Below are 23,998 nucleotides of genomic sequence, written 5' to 3'. Positions count from 1 at the left end.
AACATTAGTCCACGAAGAGCAGCACCCATTGATTACCACCCTCTGTCTTCTCCCACTTAACCATCCTTTTATCCATTGTAGCAACTTACCCTTAATACCATTCTGCTCCAGTTTGTACAGTAGTCTTCCATGCGCAACAGTGTCAAAAGCTTTCCTGAAATCCAAGTATATGATATCAAAATTATTTTTTGCATCCAGTTCCTTTGTGACCACATCATAATAACCAATCAAATTTGTCAGACAAGACTTTCCCTTAACAAACCCATGCTGTGTTTGAATTATTGCTGCAGTCTTGTCTAGATGATCCTGCAATGCATCTTTAACCAGTGACTCCATTATTTTACCCGGAACAGAAGTTAAACTAACTGGTCTGTAATTACTCGTGTCACCCTTCGATCCACCTTTGTGAATTGGGGACACATTTGCACATCTCCAGTCCGTGGGAACCTCCCCTGAGTCCAAGGATGCTCTCATAATTATGGCTAAGGGTTTGCTTAGATGCTTTGCCGTCTCCTTTAAAATAACTGGATAGATCCCATCCACCCCAGGTGCCTTTCTTATGTTTAACTTCAACAATTTTTCCTCCACTTTGCTCTCAGTTATTACAAAATCATTAAGCACACTGCTACAATTTGATAACCTTCTTCCATTTTCAAACTGTAATGATTCCTCACGTGTGAATGTAGATGCAAAATACTCATTCAGTTTGTTTGCTATCTGAGCAGGATCATCAACAGTCGAACCATCGATGTCAAGTGGACCAATCATATTCATCTCCTTCCTTTTAGAGTTTATATAAGTAAAGAAATCCTTGCTATTTTTCTTAGCATCTTTTGCCAAAGATTTCTCGTAATCCGCCTTTGCCTGCCGAACCTCCTTTGTGACCTGATTACAGACTAGCTTATATCTACCATAGGCTTCTGAGTCGCCTGATAATTTATATGCATCCCATGCATTTTTCTTCTCTGCCACGAGTCTCATTAGTTCATTTGATAACCATTTAGGCCTAAACCTTGAACGATATTTCTTAATCGGTATAGAAAGTCTAGTAGCTTCCACGATTAATTCCTTGAATGCTTCCCACTTAGAATTTACTGTTTGTAACATCGTCAGTTGATCCCACTGTACAGAATTTAAAAACTGTCTGAGACCACTGTACTCCCCTTTACGGAAGCAAAAACCCTTTCCTTTACCCCTGACGGTAGTTACCTCTTTGAGTAAATCCCACTTCAGCACACTGTGATCACTGCCACCTAGTGGTTCCTTTATCTGCAAATTCTTAATACACGAATGATCACTGCTGATAACCAGATCAAGAGTATTCTCCTCTCCGGTTGCCTCTCGAACATGTTGCTGCAGAAAACAATCATCCAATAAATCCACAAAAGTCTGACTAGTGTGTGAGTGACCAACCCACAAGTTCCAGTCAATATCTGGGAAGTTAAAATCCCCCATTATAAGACATTCTGATTTACTGGCCCACTCTATTTCTCTGTACAATTGTTCATTGTACTCATTCAAGTCATTAGGCCTATAACACACTCCTACTCTTATTTTTCCTTTCGCAGTGCTTATCTCACACCAAACTGACTCAACAGAGCACTGTTCATCTATATTAACTGGGTGCACTTCCTTTGATTTTATGTTTTTCTTAATTAACAGCATAACACCCCCTCCCTTTCTGTCCTGTCTATCCTTTCTGTACACATTGTACTCCCCAAATTCCAGTTCTGCATTCCTTATATCTTTGTGACACCACGTCTCTGCTATCCCAACAATATCCGCCTTTGATGTCTTAACCAACACTTCAAATTCATCAAATTTATTTACTATACTTCCAGCATTGGTATACATGCAAGCATACATGCTCCTATGCCTATTCCTTGTTACCCTAACACATCCCATATATCCAACTATTCCATGATGACTGCCATCCGTCCCTGAAACCCCCACCATTCCTCGCTCCAGGTCGCTTCTTATTCTAATAGAAGTTGTGCAAGAATCACCTTCACCTCTGCCTGCGGTTACTGTTAAACTATTAGTCTTTGTATCCCCCCCAAACTAGCAGTTTTCCGACCCACCTAACACTGCCTCGATAGCATCAGCAAATATTCTTGCACCCTTTCTATTTAAGTGTATCCCATCCCTGTAGAAGCAATCTCTCCTGTTAACAAGTACAGTCCAGGCTGAAAAAAATTCTACCCCTTGAGCCTTGCACAATCTTTCCAGGGCCGAATTGATCGACAAGGCTCTCATCATGTACTCACTCCTATCGTGTCTGGGCAGAATTGCAGTCAGAAGAACAGTGCCCGTGGAAGTATTCGTATCTATAGAAAAGGCATGCAGTAGAACCAGAACGTCTATGAGACGGAGAGTGGTGAGACTTTGTTAGAGATGGGTCATTAACGAGATTTTAAGGTCCAGTAGTGGAAAAAAGGATTTCATCCAATGTGGACATCAGAAGATTTGAAACGGTAATCCGACCATGGAAAAGAAATCTCGCAATCATTCCATTTTGCATTCTTTTAATGTTAAACAATACGAGGTTGAGAATGGTCACGAGAAAAAGGCTCCATTGGAGAAGAGACCATCGCCAACTTGTGATCTGTGGTGCCTAGTGGACCACTCACCTCGACCATGTACTTAGAAGGGTTGTTTGTGAGAAAAACTCAAGAGTGTTGGCTCTATGGTTAGGACTGTCTGGTATTCGGGTAGGTAAATGAAAATTCCGTGCGTGGTTATTAGTAATTGCTAAAACCTCAACATCTCAACCAACTGGTCCGTCTGACTGAAATACGGAAGCCAGTTGGTGTTGCGAACTTTAAAATCACCAAAGGAAATTACCTCACCGTTAGGAAAGTTGCATCACAGAAGATCAAGTTTTAAAGAGAGGAAGTCAATGCATTCCAAGTCGATTAGTGGAGTTGGGAGAACGGTAGACACAATAGATGAATTTGACAGAACGTGTTAGAGAGATTTTAAGCTAGAGAAATCGAAAAGAGGGCATTCCAACTTACTAAATCTCTGACAGGGAACATTAGGGCGGACATATGCACAAGTACCACCTTTTGAAGCGAACGGAATCGTAAAGCGAGTAATTAGGACAACTGAGATGGTGTTTCCTGTCTTCGCATTGTATTTTTATGACATTCCATAGTTCAATGCTTAATTTTTATTGAAATATTTTTCTTTTTCGATTTCTGCATGTAATAAATAATAATGCATTAATAAATAAAGATAAAAAAAGCCATGTTTGCTGTGTTGTACGAAAACTAAAAACTAATAGGTTATAAATTCGTACTCAGCTTCACAGATTGCAAAGTGATTGTATTTCTTTGATTCAAATTGAGAGATAAAAAAAAAAAAGAAAGATAAATTTGACATTATCTCTTGCCCCCTGTCCGTGGGAAGAAAGATAATATCAAATTATGTACTATTACTTTCTAATAATGTCATATTAAAATATATTTGGAGATTTTTGGATATTTTCGCCTTCCCCTCATAAAAAAACGAAGTGCGGATGTGCAGTATGATCTCTCGGAGTATGATCGCATGATAATTAACCAGCTTCAACTCAAAATCTTTGCCTTGTTCTCTGTAATCCATAGTTCACCTCAAAAGAATCAGCTTATACTAAACCCAGAAAAATCCAAATATATGGTGTTTAGGACGAAAAATACACCATTAAATATTGATTTCGAAATAACTTACAAAGGAACACAGCTCGAAAGGGTGAATGATACCAAGTTTCTAGGAATCTGGCTAGATGACAAGCTAAGTTGGGATAAACAAATGATCACCTTACGAAAGAAGACTTTGCCACTAGCAGGAATACTGAATACTCGCCCGAGCCTCTGCCTGAGTGCCTCTTTCCCTTCTCAGACTAGTATTCTTTTCCTTAATACAACCTCACCTGAATCATCTCATGTTCGTTCAATATTAGGCCTTCCCTGGAATGCATCGGTGACTTCGAGATATAAGGAAGCAAGACTCTTAAGCATCTAAGCACCAAACTTTCCTCCACTCTTTAGATCCTTTTTCATAACAATAGAAGAAGAAGAAGAAATAAGATATAATTTAAGAAATGAAGCGAACCTGAAGATTCCACTTTTTAGAAAAGCCATAGGTCAGAAAAATATAAAATACAGAGGCGCAAAATCCTGGAATGATCTTCCTGAAAATATCAAAAATGCAATTTCACTAAACCTGTTCAAGAAGCTCCTAACTGAACACATCACCAATATCTGATCTAAATCACCTTCCACTCAACTCCTGATCTTTGCATTCCACAATGCATTTCCTCTGTGTTTAATAACATAGAGGAAATGCATACCAGTTTGAAAATTATGTAAATAAGTTGAAGGAATGGTTGTCAAAAAGCTTGTAACACTCTAAGCAATTATTTCATCATATTTTCTTTCTTACTGCTTATTGTAAAACTCTGCACTTTCTGTGCAGAGTTTTATTGAGAACAACAAATGGTCCATGCTTCTTTAATTAACACCAAAACAAAGGTTTTTATCTTTAGATTAGGGCAATGTGGGAGGCAGAATCGAAAAGTGAAATTTGAATTCTGCCTCCAGGGATAACTTGTAAATATTATGTCCTCATAAAAAATAAACAACGGGGCATCCTTTTGCATTAAGACTTACAACACTATCCTCACCATCTCAGTAATTAAGGAACTATCTGGGTTATATGTATACTAAATGTAAATCTGTTGTTAAGTTCCATTTCCTGTTATTATTGCTTACCAATAATATTTCTGAGAAAAACTGATGTTCAGTATTCTTGAATACTGAAGAATAACGAAAATATTCTTGTATTTTTTTCACGAGGTTTTTTTCTTTACATTTGTATTCGTACAAATAGTTGCTGAAATCATTTCAACAGGACGAGTTTTTGATTACAAAATATTTATTTTGTCGCAAATTATACATACAAGCTCAGTTTATGAACTGAAATCTTAAACAGGGCAAAAGTCAGAGAAGTAACATCTTTAATACCTTACACCAGCGTTAAGAACCAAAAAAAGCGAAGGTTTGGAATTTAGTATAAAGTTATACAACCATATTTCTTTATTGATCTGTGCGTTTGGCTATGATGTCCATTATTATTTCTATACCTAAAAAAGGACGTGGACTTCGGAAAAACGACAGGAGAGCCTAGGAAGGACAGCGGAGTCACAGAAGCAATAAATACATAAATGGCTGCTTTGAAAATAGACGTGAAGAGAAAGCTATTTGGCGTTTCATCTTTTTGCAGCAGTATTAGCTAATAAAGCTTCTATCTCTCAGGACTGATGAGCGTAGGCTCTTCATTGGCTGCTTTGTAAGACTCTTAATGTGAAGCTGCATCTATTCCTCTTGCTATGGACACATTTGTTCTATCTGCACAGAGACAGAATTGATAGATTAATGATGATGATGACCTCCGTAACCACCTCCACCACCTCCACCGCCTCCTCCTCCGTGTCCATGGGAATAGTGTCCTCCGCTGTGGCCACTCTTACCGTGCTTGTGGTGTCCACCACCCCATTCGCTGTTGTGATGTCCCCCTCCGCCATGTTTGAATCCTCCTCCGCTGTTGTGATGTCCACCTCCCTTTTTGTGATGACCTCCGTGGTGGCTACCGTGCCCTCCCTTTCCGAACTTGTGGAAGTCACTGCCGTGTTTGTGGCTGTCGTGGTAATCTTTTCCTCCATGACTCGAGAAGTGTTTCCCACCGTGATGTTTGTGATGGTCATGATGATCTCCGTATTTCTTCTTGTAATCGCTATCCCTGAAATCGTCATGGTAGGTCTTGTGATCTCCGTACTCCTCCTTGTGGTAAACATTTTTGAATCCTTTGTTTTTGTGTCCCTTATCCTTGTAGTAACCTCCTCCGTATTTTCCTCCAGACGATCCATGGCCACCCCAATGACTCTCTCCATGTTTCCCTCCTTTGTAACCTCCACCTTCCGACGAACCATGGTGTTCGGCGCCATGTTTGTCGAAAGAATGGCCTCCTTTGTCATACCCATGATGGCCTCCATGGCTTCCATGATCGCTGAATTCGTGACCACCATGTTTGTGTCCTCCTCCATACTCACCGTGGTCTTCGTGACCGTACTTATGGCCTCCGTGACCCCCTTCTCCATGGTGACCGTGATGCTCCCCGCTCTCATAGTGATGTCCATGATGGGATGCTGCTACCATCAGGTCAGATGATTCCTCTTCTTTAGCGCTTGTGACACATAGTAACAGCGAAAGGGCCAGACCAATGATAATCTGAAAATAAAGCTCTCATTAAATATCTGATAAGCTAATAGCTATTTTAAAATAATTGAAATGACTTGTACAATAAGAACTGATCATTAGTCACTGATATTACGAGAAAATTTAGTGCTGTATATTAAATTAATTGTAACAAAATATTCTTTACTGCTAAGAGAATTAAGATAAAGTGAAGTTAGGTCCAGATGCCTAAAAGTTTAATCTAAGGAAAATAATGCATTTTAGCTTTATTAGAATTCAGACATTTGGTGTCCAACGTTAACTGTTTGAGAAGTGTGAAATGAAGCATTCGTACGTTATTCAAAATAAATGGCTTACCTATTTATTCAGTGTTCCATAAAATTCAAACGTCTACAAAAGTCGAGGTGCTTTAAAAATAAATTAGAATCGAATTTACCATTACCCAGACTATTCCGGTATTACAATGACTGGAAAATTAAGTTGGGAAAATGAACGTCAGAAGTAGGCTAACGATTGTTAATGTTGTGTTATCTAGTGACGGAAAACATTTGTTTTATTCAAATGATGGATGTAAAAATGTGTTCTCCGAAATTAATTACAAAAAATGAACGCGTTCCTGCCTCTCAATAAGACAACGTCTATCCTTCTTTATTCAACACAATGCGATGGTTGCGTTTCCGAAAAGGAACCATCAGCGTACTGCTAAACACCCAAAATGAAAGAAACGCTTGGCTTGTTTGTCGTTGAGTTGCAGTCATGCAACGAAAGGATCTTGCATCACCTCAACAAACGTTCCTGATAACATTTCGACAAGAAACAGGCTTTCATTTTTTCGTTCCAGGGCAGTGAGCACGCTTAATTACGGTTAATGTGAAATAATCCAGATAACCCACAATGTAAAATACTTGAATGCACTCGGGTCACTGTAATCCTGGTGTTTATTCACCCACTGAGGCTTTGGCAGCGGTGCACAGATTGCATCAGAATAGCTCAGCTGTCTTAATTTTACGCGTTACTTAAGCAACCATCCTCTTATCCACAGGATTCAAAAATTACCTGTAATCTACCACAACAAAGATTTATAATTGTGTTCTTTTTACTAATGGATGGAGTATTATCTATTAACTCTCGATAGCACATTCATAAAATGATATTACTGCTGTTAAATCTGAAATTAAAAGAGGCAGCATCCAGCAAAACAAAACAGACCTCAGCCTGATTAATGTACGGGTGAATAAAATACCATTTCTTAAACAAAAATGCTTTATACTTGCCGTTTCAAACACTTTGGTCCATATGTAAACTTAAGACTTCAAGTTAATGGTGGTCTTGCTGGGACTAAAAGTTAAACGAACCCTTTCCGTTTATTAGGGGTAATTGCGTCACTTTCTACCCCTTCGAAATTTCGAGATTCGAAACCGGATAAAAAAAAGGAATTGATGGATTACACAAGGAACTTAAGCCTTTTCAAGTTGAACCCGATTTCTTATTCTGAGAGAGAATTGCAAGAGTCTTCCCGGGGAGGACTTTTTCCCAGACCTTTCGTCTTACAAATAGAGGAACTGGGTTATCATATAGTTTACAGACACGACACCCAAACACGACACCCAATGTTTCATGGTTCTGAGTGCTCCAATTCAGAAAAATTGAACCAAACCTAATATCCAGCTAGCTAAAATTCGTAAACTTTAATGGAGGAATGTTTCATTGCAGTCATTCAGATATTATCGATACCAGTTGTATTTTGTCCAAAAATAAATAAATAAACTGGCATTAATCTTGAAAAGGAGTTTTATAAGACTTCAGGCGATTTACCAAAATTCCAGAGCCATTATTAAACCGCGTTTTAAATATATTACGATAAGAATTCGTTCTCAACTCGAGGCTGCTCTATTAATATACATGATTAGATGTTCAACTCAATCGAAAGTCTCCTGAAGACTGGTTATGTAGTAAGGGGGAGCCACCTCGTTTCTCCCGGACATTCTAATCTTTCACTGGCTCCATCAAGAAACGCAAAGGTTAGATTGGACACTTTGAAAGATATAAATTAAGGACTTGTCCATTTCCAATAATTATCCAATCATGCTAATATCCATTTATCGAAAAATATGCAATTAAGCACGAATAGAAATCCATTATAATATCATGTATATCTCGTACATTTAATACACGCAATTAGGGAAATCTTTATAGGAGGAAATAAACTGTACATTGCATACTTACAGGGCCTGTTCGTTTTCCCATGTCCGGCTACTGTTTGCAGTTGCAAGGACCGAAGACGTAAAGGTTGTTTCCTGTTTAGCACTGCAGGCTGTTCCGTTTTAATGTCACCGACAACTGTTTAGGTGCCTTAAATACCCTAATCGGGACACCACTAAAAATGCGCAAACCAGAAGAGAATGTCACGTGATTTCTTGTGTCAAGCGCGTGCCTTCGCGACATTGTTTGGCAAGCGAGGAAAAAAAAAAATCTTACAACACAACCCCCCGAGGTACAGGGATGAGTGGAGCAAGAATGTGTTTGTTTTATGAGTGGAATTATGGCTGATGTAAGTCACGATTCTAAAATCGGCAGTTGGGGTCGTGGGTGTTTTTGTGCTCGGTGACCAGTGGAGCGCTTCGATTCAGATCGTGGTGCTGATCTATTAGAAATGTGAGCCGTCAGTAATTGTAACCTTGCAGGTCGTCATTACAGCCAAAATAAAGAGACAACCCCCGGAAAGCCGTAATTTTTTTCTCCATTGGTGGCGACACCTTGTACTCAACTGGGTCGTTTTAATTATGGAAATCAGGAAAGAAAACAAATTGTTAACGATAATGAACAGTAGAGCGATTCAAGCGCAGAAGAATGTCACCAGGTTCAATTATTTGGAGTTCTATTAAACGCATCGCATTAATTTAATTTGTAGCGATTTAAGAATGCGATAAATTTTAAAGGAAGATAAGGAATGTGTGTTCTGATGGTGTTGAACACACGTGGGGTAATGTTGATCATTCACAGGATGTGTTGCCTTTGTTTCCCAATAAGTGTATACGATGGATGGAAATGTTAGATTAATTTCAGAGGCTCGTGTTCAAAGTGGTATTCTAATCGAATATAAATAAATAAATAAATAACAATTATATGGCTTTATCAGTATTAGAAATTCCATTTTAATATCTAGTGAATCTTTAATGGTATTTCAGAATAATAAGTTTTGACACATCCATAAAATGACGCATCCATATTCTACCAAGAAGGTTTCAGGTAGTTAGAACTGCGCGTATTAACGCAGAACGTGTACCATAGTTTGATAAGTTTTTTACTTGGATATACAACAGAAATATTTATTTTCAAGCATTTCAACGTTTTTCTGTGACTTCATTTAATTCTTAAATTAAATGTCTCGTGTTTTTGAAATGTTCCTCCGGAGCGATGGAAGAGAAAAGACAGGAGATATTTAATGGAAGAGAAAAGACAGGAGATACTTAATTTGAGAATTTTGTACGAGTCTTTTTCTTCTTAGCTGCTACATAAATATTCTTAAGTAATTATGGCGAAGTTTATCTTAAAAGAAACCATGTTTTTTCTGAGGCAGGCACATCTTCTGTGCTTTGGAATTTCATATTTTGTAAATTTCGAATTCGACCAACTTCTACCTCTTTCTTAATGTGCCCTATATATTTCTTAAGTCTAATTACTACCGTGGGCACTGCCCTTTCAAAATATTATAAAATGCTGTTGAAGCACATCCGCCAATGATTGAACTGAAAGAAGCATCCTTGGTATTGATTGTGTAAGGTGAACATTGATGTCTCTTGTAGCGATCTCAAGCAAACTAAGTGGTACTCGAATATGGAATACTGATATGATACCTCTTAAAACAGCACCTCAGTATGATGCTGGAGTATTCTGTTACCTATATGTCTGTTTAAATCCGAAATATACAACACTTCCTCGCACCATCTGCATAGTTTTCGATGTTTGTAAACTAATAGCTGTATTTAACTCGGTTTTTTGTATTGATTTCAGAAATGTTATTCGTTTTTTCCTATCCCATACAATTTTTCCACATGTTAAGTTGATATCATGAGTTTTATTGAATGTATTAAATGAGGAGCTGATTTAATCTTCACATCCATGATTTCAGTCATTTGTTTCTTGACCTTGAGACTCCATGTAGTAGGATTTGACAATGTCAGCTCAGTATATTTTTGAGGTTATCCTATCAAATTTGTGCTGAAAAGCGAGTAAAATGTGTTCACCGAACTGTTTTAACAATCCGAACTTATTTTGCTCTATCTGTGGAAGTTATGTACTCCTCAAAGATATTGCAGAATTTCGAAGAAACGTGTATAATGCTTATTTTGGAGTTGAATCTCGGTGACCAAGATAAACAATGGGCTCCACACAAAATTTGCCAAATCTGTGTTGAAGCATTCAGATTGTGGAAAAATGGTAGAAAGAAGCCATTTGCAATTCCCATAATTTGGCAGGACCTAAAAAAGACTGTGATGACTGTTACTTTTGCTTAGTTAATGTAGAGGGATACAATGCAAATGTGTATTGTGTATCCTAATATTTCATCTGCCATTAGATCAGTTCCACATGGTGATAACCTGCCGATTCCATATCCTCCATTTATATTGGAGCATATAGCAGCAGAGAGTGCTGAAATTGAACTTTCTGAACTGAGTCCTGAAGTCTACACACCTGGAGACATTGAGTCCAGCTCTCAACCGTTTTCACCGCATGATCTCAATGATCTGATAAGAGATTTAATTTACCAAAGGAATCTGTAGAACTCCTGGGTGCTAGACTTAAGTCAAAAAATCTAGCATATGGGATGTTTTTTCTCATTGTACAGACTCAAATAACGAGAACTAGTCCCCTACTTTTCTGAGGATGATTGTTGGTTTTTGTAGCAATGTAACTGACTTAATGAGCTATTTAAGAATTATTTACAGTCCTACACAGTGGAGACTTTTTATTGATTCATCAAAAAGGGGTCTCAAAGGTTTCTTGCTTCACAATAGAAATAAATATGGGTCAATTCCATAGCGCGCTCTGTGCATTTGAAAGAAACGTATGAAAACTTGAAGAAGTCATTGCCAAAAATTAAGTATGAAGATCATGGTTGATTGGTCTGTGCGGACGTTAACGTGATAACAGACATGTTACTTGGCCAGCAATATGGCTACACAAAACTGCCTTGCCTTTTGGTTAAGGAGTAAGCACAGAGATGTTACAGGCTTCCTTGGACTCAGGGAAGGTCCCCATGGACGACTGGAGGTGTGTAAATGTATCACCAATTCACAAAGGGGGTTCAAAAGGTAACACAAGTAATTATAGACCTGTTAGTTTAACTTGTGTTCCGGGGAAAATAATGGAATCACTGGTTAAAGAAGCATTGCAGGATCATCTAGACAAGATTTCAGTAATACTTAAGACACAGCATGGGTTTGTTAAAGGGAGGTCTTGTCTGACCAGTTTGATTGGATACTACGATGTGGTCACAAAGGAACTGAATTCAAAAAATAATTCTGATATCATATACTTGGATTTCAGGAAAGCTTTTGATACTGTTGCACATGGAAGACTGCTGTACAAATTGGAGAGGTATGGCATTGCCCCCGAGTTCGTGTTTATGGATGACAACGCCAAACCCCATCGCAGTGCAGCTGTTGATATGCTTTTGGAAAGTGGGGACATTATTCGTATGAATTAGTCTGCCCGTTCCATCGATCTAAATCCCATCGAACACATATGGGACGCTCTGGGGAGACGCCTAGCGGCACGTCCACTCCCACCAGAAAATGTTCACCAGCTGAAGATGGCGCTGACAGAGGAATGGACGATGTTACCGCAAGAACTTATCAACAACATTGTTCTAAGTATGGACAGGCGGTGCAAAGCCTGCATTGACATTAGGGGTAGCCATATCTCCTACTGAGGACCACCTCTTCCCTTTGATCCATCTTTGGCAGTGATGTATCTGTATCATGGCAGCCAGTGCTATATTGCCATTTTTCAATAAAGTCCCTCTGTACCGTTTTGTTTCCATTGTTGTGTCGGTATGGTTTCCTTCATCATTTCTGTACTTCACGAGGGAGGTTCCTTTGGTATGCTTCTCCCATATCCAGGCCACTCCTATGAGGACCACCTCTACAGGTGAAAACCTGACTGGTCCTTAAATTTTGCACACCAGTGTACAAAGACATCGGAAGGCATAATTTCAGAATCTCTCTTTCTGTTTCCTTATTTTCTCTCTTTAAAGTTTTCGCGTATATTATACTTTTCATCTGTTAGGGTCACTTCCCACTGCTAATGACTTTTTACTTTCTTAGTTTCCAGTAGTGGACTCAGGAACCTTGGGGAAATATTTTTTGCAGAGCCTTAGCACCTGTTTAAGATTTGGGAGCACTTTTTTTTTAATATAACTCTCGTATTCCGGTAAATGAAATTGTCTTAACCGAATGAAAATTAAAGAATTTTATTAAAAAACGCTAATTATTCACCGTCTGGAAGCTTCACGTGTAATGTTTATAATTATTTAAAATAAAAGGCAAAACACCAATTACAGGATATAATTTCGACTTTTACAGAAAACGTAATTTAATAAATAATCATGTTATTGCTATAAAGGTACAGACTAGCCCTTCATGGCCATGAGGACTTGGACAACAAGTTGTTATCTGTGAAAGTTATATAAAGTGGCCTTGGAGTCTCGAGACTTGAAGTCTCGATATCTGTTTCGTTGATTATCTGAGCGACCAGCTTGTCTAGCATGTTTCCAGTGGTTTAATTTGATGGCTGTTTTGTAGATTGGTTCTGTGTATTGTGAACGGAAAGCCGAGTTTCCGATTGAGCCATCTAAAGATCTAGTATTGTTTGGCAAGGAATATCTTGAATGTGGGTTGTGGGCACCTGATTAGATTTCGCAGCCATATGTTAGAATTGTGGAGTGCAGTGCTGGACGTGGTTGTTGATTCTACTAATACGAACTTCCACTGGCGTACACTTTCAGGTACGCCAGTGGAAGTTCGTATTTGGAGGCCTACTTCAGATTTTGGAAAGACCAACTGCTGTTTTATTATTCTTGTGTTATGAGTTTGTTGCGGGTATTTTACGACGTTATTATTAAGTTTGAAGTACTTCAATAAGACCTTAAAAGGATTTTAAGGTCGTTTAAGTTGTAATATCGAGGGATGGTACATCATATTGTTTTGCTTTTAAAAGATTTTCATATTCTTATGATGGTATCTACTACATTTGTAGTTAAAGATCTTCCTTTCACAGGAAAATGCCTGTTGGTGGGTATACTTTTGCTAATGGACAGTTCTATAGACGATAGTAGATTTTTCAATTATCTTCTGTGGTATGCATGCTGTAGCTATTGGCCTGTATTTAGGATTGATATGTTTCCCCTAATAAGAAGGCTGATCTTATTAGTTTTACATTCGTTTGGAAGAAATGGATAGATATTGAATGCTTAATTAAATGTACTGGATCTTCACAAAGTATACATTCCCCTCAACGTACGTACCTGTACGTGGTGAGGGGACCTTCCAGTGACGCTGCTCGTCCTCCATATTTTTGTCTGAATCATGACATCCTAGGGCGATGCATTGAAAGTAGATTTTTTAACAGCCTTTATTTAGGTAATGCTAGCCATGTTGGTAATCAAGGGGTCCAACACTCAAAGCCCAGTTTCCTGGCTAATACCATAGGAATCCGGGGTGTTTGCCATGCGCTGCAACGCGTGGAAACTCGGAAAGTGGAATCTGGTGGTTGAGGGCCCAGCTTCAACACACAACTTTGGCTTCTGCATCGACAAGACGGGTGATCCTGGATAGCGCGGCCAGAACATTCGGCTAGCTAGTGGGTTCGCCTGCTAGGACCAATCGTATCAATGCCATGCCATGCCCCTACCCTCATGGTTTGAGGGACAGCGTTTAGGCTGGCAGAGATGCGGGTATAGTGTCTGGGCAGAACGTTCGTCCCACACCCGAGCACATATTTGCTTGCCGAGTAGTAGGCGTCCTATTTTGGTGGGTGGAGAGCCCAGGCACTTAATAAACCTGAAAAAAAAAAAAGCAGTGTGTGTACCCTGTAGGCGCGAAGGACGTTTTATTTTATGTGAAAACATAAAATAAAACGAAACGTCATATAATAAATTTTAGAGCGGTTTGATCTAAACTTACTTATGCTACTTAGAAGGTTGATGTTGATCAAAATTTTGAGAAGCAGATTTTATTAAAATTTGCATTTTGTTCTTGCATAATATTACTGCTCGCTTTCTTGCATAATATTACTGCACACTGCTTATTCTACCGAATCAACGTTACTGACTGAGTTAGCATCGTTAGTGCCATTTAGGAAGCGACGTCTATTGCCTTATTTCCATTACCGTAAGAAAATTTCGTTACCAATCGATTTTACTTTAGTGCCGCCATCGATGTTTTCACATCAAAAACTCATGAATCTTGATACTCTGAACTTTTCTTCTGTGACTCGAACACCGTTCTTACCAGATGCTAAAAGTCCAGATGCAGACACCACCACTTCAGCGATGAGGCCTAGAACTGAAACTACATCAGGTCAAACATCTAGACACTTGATACTCCATTCTACCAGAGAGAAACCTATAGGTTCCCGTCACTTCCAAAATGCAGCCGTTTTACAGATAAATAAATATGAGGATATCTCATAAACTCTGAACAGTTCCTCTGAGCAACGTCTATTGAGGAAATACCAATTACAGTAACACCTCATAAGATACTTAATTCATCCCAAAGCGTGATATCTGAACGGGAGAAAAAGACCTGAGTTTTAGTCCCGTTGATGACGTGAGGAATTTTTATGGGTATTTTTCACAAGATGGCTGAGTTAATCGTTATTAGGTGACGGTTGTATGTGTTTTTTCTCCAGGAAACTCGGGTGTTTCGTCCAGCAAACAGGAAATCGTCCACAGAACACACACGCAATTTACAGACAATATACACGGATCAATATGTCGCATTAGTCGCTGAAGTTCCTAAAACTCTACTACAACAACAATCTACTTGAAGTGCCTAAAGAGGAGATCTGTTCAGAACTAAAACCGCAAGGGGTGACAGCTGCAGAGATAATGTTTGTACGCAGGGATGGAAAGCTAGTGCCAACTAGAAACCTCATCCTTACTTTTAATACGCCGATATCTCATTAAGTGATATCGGTGTATTAAAGATGCTTTAAGTGCCAGAAATATGGACATTCACAAATGGCCTGCCGCGGTGCCCTTGCTTGTGTTCGTTGTGGTTCAAAGTACCATGAAATTATATCATATGAGCTCACAATACCCACTACCATTAATCGCGAAGGTGAGCACCCTGCATACTCTCGAGCAAGCGAAAGGTATAAGAAATACGGACTAGAGGCAGAGCTAGAGAAGCAGTTAAACCGTAAATTGCAATAAGGCCACATATTCTGAAAACGTTTCCAAGAAATGTTCTACTGGGATTCAAACAGATATGACTGTATCACCAAAAGAGTTATTTACACCCATAGCCCGCTATTTACCGAATTCAAAAAAACCTGCACAGAAATCTCAGTTAGCTCAGAGACAATGCAGCAGCCGCAGAAGTATAAAAATTGAGCGGTAAAGTAACAGAACAGAAAATCCAACCGTCACCATCAGTAGAAGGAAAAATAGAATATCGAAATCAAGGAGTTACCTCATGAAACAGTCTTGGAACTCTTTGCGGAGGAAGAAATGGACACAGGACAGCGTTCATACTCACCAAAAAAGATAAATTCAAGAATGGAAAAATTAAGCGCTGGGCAGTTCGGAAGCCGACCAATGGATCCACCAAGCCCTAGTAATGGCTAAATTTGTACAGTTTAAAGGCAGATGACCCCACCATGTATAACATTACTATTATTCGTAAGGATAGAATTGTGGATGGTCCTGCGCATAGAGGAGTGGCTATCCTCGTGGGCAACCAGACCCCATTTCAGCCTTTGCAACTTACATCCATCATAGAGGTTGTTGGAATTCGCCTTACAGTGGGATTTTTATTAACAGGCTGCTCTATTTATTTTCCATCTAGGACTGACGTTCCCCCCAGAAAGACCTTGATGATCTTGTTATGCACTTGCCCTCCAATTCTTATTTCTTTGGGATTTAATGCGCATACAAACTGTGGAATAGTGCTGACATTAGTGGAAGGGGAGGAGTTACCTGTCCCTTCTAAATGTGGGAAAAATACCCTTTTCCATATGCTTACCGTACGTTTTCTGCCATTGATCTTTCTATTTGCTCGCCTTCTCTTCTCTTCTCTCTTACCTGAGAGGTAGAGGAAAACTCATATGGAAGGATTACTTTCTCGTGATAACCTGCATACATACTCGGAGACCATATCTTTCTTTTACGTTACCGCGGTGGAAGATTGATCAGGCTGACTGGAATTCCTTTGAAGAGCTGACATATTTTGACATCATTACAGTGAGTCAGGAGCCTATCTCTGATGCAGTCACGTACATCACAGAAAGCATTGTCTATGCAGCTGCAATTGCAATTCCAAAAACGTTCAAAGCTTTTCCAAACCTGGTGGAATTCAGAATGTACAGCAGCAAAAAAGCACAAAATAAAGCTTGGGGGGGGGGATATTCCGACAATATCCTACTGCTTTGAGCTTGACTCCCTGCCACACCACCCTACGTGTATAACCGTTTTTGAGCCACGATGGGAAATTCTGTATAACACTCGTCGAGCTGCAAATCGTCCATTTGGTATTCGTGTTCAAGAACTACTCAGAGAGCTTAACATAACTATAGACAACATTGAGCGATTATCAAAGCAGCCCCTTCCACCCTGGCATGCTCAAATACCAGTTGTGAGTTCTCGCTTAAGAACACGACGAAGTCTACCTTCAGCTCTGTTCACAAGATCGTGCTGAATATTCTGACTTTTTGCCAGTTTGCAATGACGGTTCGAGGTAGGAATTCAGTGTGAGATCTGCTGCTGTTTTTTTCCAGATAGCCAAATGGTTATGCAAAAGAATGCACAAGTACACGTGCTTTGAGTGACCGGGGTTCAATCTCGTGACTGCTAAATACGGTGCTGTATCTTGCGAACTACTTTGACCGTGTGATTGTCCCGGATTATAAACAGAATTTATATCTGAGCAGGTTGCCTCTGAATGCAGCATATACACTGCAGAGCTGCACGTTATAGAGTTAGCTCTGGATCACATCCCTCAATATGAATCATTAAGGAGGCTTCCATCCTACAGTGGATTGATAATTGCTGCAGTTTACCTTCTTTACCACAAAAGAAAAAATGCTAATACCAACGGTTTATCATATACACCGATTCAATGGGCGCACTACAGGCATTATCAACGATGAGACACATTACTTATCCAATCCTGTCTCGGATTCAGCAGGTGATATATAGTCTCGATGAAGGTCGATTTGACAACCGCTTCTTCAACCGGATCCCCAGCCATATCGGGATTAGAGGAGACGATTTGGCTGATACTGCAGTTAAATCAGCAGCCTGACGAATAATCTTGACCTGCCAGTCCCCTATACAGACTACAGGCAAGAAATCCGTATAGTAAGTTACATTCTCAGTGGCAAGATTCGTGGCATCGCCTAGTGACAAACAAGCTATATCGGATTAAGCATGTGATGCATTTTTGGAAGTCCAATCCACGCAGGGATCGTAAAGAGGAAGTTGTTCTTGTTCGCCCCGCATAGGACACAGTCACCTGACACATTCTTTTCTGCTGAGGGCTGATGGTCCTCCTATGTGCAACCAATGGGGCACCGTTTTATTCGAACGTAGCAATTTTGGAAATGCTCGTTTTATCGCTTTTGGCCATCTGATAAAGATATATGGGCTCAGTCAGATTTTATCAGACTAAAATTAAAATTTTTTTCCCTGGCACAGTATAACTCCAGTCGTTTTTTCACCAATAAAATCAGTGAAACAAAACAAACGAACTAGATACATTAATGATGGAGGCTGCAATTCTCTCCGCTCTTGTGGTATTGGTCATTTGAGAGAATTTATGATTTGTCAACTATTTTCGTATTTTTCGCAGAATAATGCGATGGAAAATGTTTCTTCTATCCATCGGAAAAAAAAGGTCAATTATGGTTTCTCCCTAGATACTATGTTCCTTATTTCAATGACCTGTCCGCTATTGCAATAGTTTCTTTACATGTGATCTGTCCAAACAAACTCAAATCAATATCATACCAATAAGCAGGACAGAAGGAACAATTCCGCCACATTGTTCTGCGAAAATACTTGACAAATTATAAATTCTTTACAAATGACCAATATCACAAGAGCGTACTGTCCACAAAACACTATGTCCTTATGATATTGGTCAACTTCTCTACGAACAGGGATTGAGCAGTTGAGGCCCGTTTCGAGACTCGAATTGGTCGGTCCATCTCTTCACGGATCTTCCGACACTCTTCCATCCATGTGGCCTATAAAACAGAGTCTTCTTAGTATAGTCGGTCGTCAGTCATCCTCATTGAATATTCCCTCCACTGTGTTCTATATCTTGTATATCTTCCACTATATTGCTGATGCTTAAACGTTCTCTAATGGTATGGTTTGGGATACGGTCTCTCAACGAGTAGCCTAAGAAATCTCATTTGTAGTGCTTCCAAACTTCTTTCATCTTTTCTCTTCAAGATCCAAGTTTTGGAGCCAAACGTTAAGGTTGGCTTTGAGATTATTTTGTGAAGCCGTAATTGTATATCTCTTGACATATATAGTAACCAAAATGTTTTCTAATAATACCATTCATTTTGATGAAATTTATTATTTTACTCTCCATACATTTCTTAAATCTGAAATCGCAATTTCCGAGGTATTTCAATGTTTTTACTTGTTCTATTATGTGGCCATTAAATACTATTTTTGTTCGTAATAATTCCTGTCCTTGCATGGCCATAGATTTGGGTTTTTGGATTTATATTTCCATACCAAACAATGAACTTATTTTGAAAAGATTGGGAGTTGCTTTTTGTAATTATCTCTCTTGGATTTAGCTAAAATAACTTAGGCATAAGCCACTGGCTTCCTTGAACCATGTGGCCATTGCTAATACTACTATTAATATAGTAGAGTTGAGATTTTGTTTGTTCCTTAGATCCCTTTTTATGTTAATTTATTACCACTCCTGCTTTCCATCCATTAGGGAGTTCACTTTTTCTCCATACTGTATTAAGAAATATGAGTACTCTCATCTTTTTTGCGAAAATTTATTTTTATTTTGTTACACAGAGCATTGATAAAACTACAATAAATAAATTAGCTTTCGGCTGGGTGGCAGCCTTCATCGGATTAAAATACTTGAATGGCAGTTGGAATAGAGATGCACTGCCAGGATGGTGCGTGAGGCACGTGGTTAATTGTTTGTTGATGTTTGTGGCTGTGACGTATGGTGGTGACGTGGCCAGCGTTTGTCTATGGATAGAATTACTGACTCTGTGATGGGGTTAACTTGACAACCACTGTTCCTGTTCAAAGCGGTGTCCGAGCATTTTATATTTAGCGATTCCAACCAGGTACGCCTCAGGTAATGGTGGGACCTGTCCACAACCACGACATCGCGGTGTGGGTCGATGTCGTGGTGGGTTGTCCAGACATGCTCGGCGATAGCTGAGTGTTCTACATCTGCCAAACGGATCGCCCTTTTATGTTCTGAGAGACGTTTCTCGAGTCGACGTCCAGTCTCTCCAAAGTAGCAGCTCGTGCAGTCACGGCAAGAGATGCGATAGACCAAACCACTCTGTAGAAGGGTGGGGACAGGTGTTTTTATGTTGGAAAGGAGAGAACGCAGTTTCTTGCCTGGGAGTTGGATGCACTTTATCCCATCCGATCTTAGGATTCTACCGATCTGCTGTGACAGGTTGGGGTAGTATGGGATGAATGCCCTCGTGGATGACTCGTCACTGTTGGCGTTGCTGTTGGTCGTCACATTGTCGCGCGCTTGTAGATCACACCTGTCAAGGACGTCGATGGGGTAGCCACACCTCGTAAGGTCTACTTTGACTCTGGTGATCTCTTTGCGTCTTTCATCTGCGGAGCTGGAGTGTGTCCAGGCGCGAGTTAGCAAGGTTCGGGCAGTTGAGAGGAGGTGGCCCCGTGCGTGTGCTGACTGGAAGTTGGTAAATTGGCCAGCACACATAGGCTTATGATAAACTGTCGTCTTCAAGCATGTGTCTTCGCGCCGGACAAGTGTATCTAGGTATGGTATAGAGTTGTTCGACTCCAGCTCAATCCTGAATTTGTTCGACTCCAGCTCAAAAGTGCATCCAACTCCCAGGCAAGAATCTGCGTTCTCTCCTTTCCAACATAAAAAAAAACTGTCCCCACCCTTCTACAGAGTGGTTTGGTCTATCGCATCTCTTGCCGTGACTGCACGAGCTGCTACTTTGGAGAGACTGGACGTCGACTCGAGAAACGTCTCTCAGAACATAAAAGGGCGATCCGTTTGGCAGATGTAGAACACTCAGCTATCGCCGAGCATGTCTGGACAACCCACCACGACATCGACCCACACCGCGATGTCGTGGTTGTGGACAGGTCCCACCATTACCTGAGGCGTACCTGGTTGGAATCGCTAAATATAAAATGCTCGGACACCGCTTTGAACAGGAACAGTGGTTGTCAAGTTAACCCCATCACAGAAGCAGTAATTCTATCCATAGACAAACGCTGGCCACGTCACCACCATACGTCACAGCCACAAACATCAACAAACAATTAACCACGTGCCTCACGCACCATCCTGGCAGTGCATCTCTATTCCAACTGCCATTCAAGTATTTTAATCCGATGAAGGCTGCCACCCAGCCGAAAGCTAATTTATTTATTGTAGTTTTATCAATGCTCTGTGTAACAAAATAAAAATAAATTTTCGCATTATGAATCCAGAGCACGTAGGCCTGTTTTATTATGTACTCTCCTCTTTAACTCTTTACTTACACATTTAATTAACTCAAAACTAATTCCATCTAGGCCTGGACTTTTTCTATTTTTGACTTTTATTAATCCTTATTCAAATTCTTCTTCTGCAATTGGTTCCATGTATGGTTATGTGTTCTTTGAGTGTGTTATTGATGATTTTTCTAATTCATTATTACTTATTTCTATGGGCATTTCATTGTTCCAACGTTTCTAATGATATGACTCCCATTCGTTCACTGTAATTGAATTTATTTTTGGTAATTTCAATAAATAAAAATAAATTAATGTCGTGAACTTACTATCATAATTTTCTGACATTGATATACTTTAAAGATTGATTTTATGGTGATTATTTTTCATCTTTTTTTTGTCTATTTACGTTTTTATGAAAATTGTGTTTATGTTTTATTCAAATAAGGATTAACTTACTTTCATATCACATACTTAATCAATTTTTATATGTTCATGAAAATTTAAAATTGGCTTTCAGCTGTATTTTCAAATATTTAGTCATAAAGCCAACTTTTCTGCTTCATAATTCCTCTAATCCCACCTGACAAATCGTAACTCTTATTGTTCTTCAAATACACCAATATTTATCGTATTTTATGAAAAATATTTCCATTTGTCCATTGCAGTTTAGTTGAGGGACAATAAAACGTTTTATTTCGCAGAAATTGAAATAATTGAAAATACAGAAATATCAAATGAGTTATCCTGTAAAATTTATACAACTGCTATCTTGTTATTTTAAAAATCTTCAGCATTTATTCCAATTAATTATAGTAACAGGGTCCACGGTTCCCAAGCCTTGGGGGTTTTATAGTTTAACTATTTAAAATTATATCTTTTTAATTGTCAGTTCTGACAAAATTTACCATACAAAATGTATACAGTCCTAAAAGGCCAGGCATGCCCATACGCTTTGCGCAAGGATTGTCATTTTCTAAGCTGGTTCTGTTATTTATATGAAGTAACTTCTGCGAGGAATGTGTGAGAAAAACGAGGTGTTGTGCGCATTACTCTCCTAACTAGATAATGAGTGATATGTCATGACAAATGACAAGAAAGGTCTGATCATATGTCATGACAAGAAAGGTCACCCAATCTGACTCCGAAGGATTTTTTTTTCTTGAGGTCAAGAGTAGTCAAGTGTGAGGTCAAGGAATGCTGACAAGTAAAAGAAATAAATGAACACAAATAAATTTCTCAACACCTTCGGTGAGTTAAGTTAATACCTACGTTTCTGGTTGCGAAAAATGTCTTAATTCGCTGTCAAAATACGAGGATAAATGTCGAGAACTTTAATAAACAAACAGTGCATTAACGAATGCTAATCTCTAAGCCAATTAGTGGAAGGGGCAATCCTTATAGGGCTGACGTAAGCCAGGTATGTCAGGCCTATATGGATCGCACAAATAATCGAAATTGTTCCCATATCCACTCTAAATTAGTCTCGAACACCTTATAAATAATAGAGCGAGATACGAGATATCTCCTATTCAGTTTCGGACTGAAATAGTCCGAAATATTTCCACAAAAAACGAGTGATTGTGCAACACACCTGCGCTTCGCTTTATACTGACATATTCGATTTTCAGGCACGAGAAGAAAGTGAAAAAAATCTATTGTTTCCTTGACAATACTAACAGTCTAAACCCGCTTTTAATGTGTCAAAGAAACGTGAATATAACGGGATTAAATTTTTTAAATGATCACAAAGTACAAAAAAGGGAATGTGTGCTCCATATTCTTCGATTGGCCACTCTTCCAGAACCAATAGTTTCTTTTTTCTTGTTTTTTTATTGAGGAGGGTGCGACACATCGTCTTCTACAGAACTAAAATAGCCCTTAGCATTTGTTCTCGCCCTGACGCTGTCACACTTCGAGAACACGTGCGTCCTTGTTTAAATGAACACACGCAAATGCCCCCTCTTATCCCGGAATATGCCCAGATGAGGCCTCTTGTAAGGGACATTGTTGGAAAGTTAATTTGTCAGTTGATCTTCGAAGGCATCTGTCACTTCTTGACTCGCTTCATCCCTGTGATTGCTATAACTTAACCCTCTTTGTTGTGCTTCTTTTTGACCCTTTATGATCCACTGAACACGGAAACCGAGTTCTTTTTTGTCTGTATGTAGACGCATTTCTTCTGCACATCAGTGGAGAATGGTTATCAGAATACGTATCTCGATCGATATGTCAATTCACAATAGTGGAAAGAGATGTACCATTGAAAAATGTCAAGTTATAGTTTGTAACAAAAGTTTGTCCTCGAAGTCCATTTCAGTTCAAAATCACTGTAAACTTTTTTCAGATAGCTTTGGAATATTGAGCTAGCTAATCGAATATTTCGTTATTACTGTAGGAACAGCTCTTAAAATTGGTAAATGGATTTTTAATGAATTTCATGAACATCTTGTGAAGTGATTGCGACTGAATATCATTGATAGCGAAATTTTTGTGATTTATTTGTGTTTAAGCCTAAGGATTCAATGTGGTTTTAAAAAGGGGAGTCAGTCCCAGGATTATTGTAATGCTTAAAAAAAATTTCATAGAACGTTGCATAGTTTACTAACACTGCAGTTGACGCCTCGTGGTTAATCCGAACAACTAATCCCCTTTCCGAGGTTTCCTTCTTTAAATCTACGACGACCCTTGAATTCTTCAAAGAAGTTTTCCTTTCTTACAGCTTTAAAAATTTCCATTTTGATTAAGCATTCGGACCAATGGTGGTAGCGACATTGTATAAATGGAGACTCTTCATTGATGACTTCCACTCACGCCAATAATATCT

This window comes from Mastigoproctus giganteus, chromosome 8 (assembly GCF_048544385.1).
Source record: "Mastigoproctus giganteus isolate SK-2022 chromosome 8, ASM4854438v1, whole genome shotgun sequence".
Lineage (NCBI taxonomy): Eukaryota > Metazoa > Arthropoda > Arachnida > Uropygi > Thelyphonidae > Mastigoproctus > Mastigoproctus giganteus.
This window is presented reverse-complemented; position numbering follows the sequence as displayed.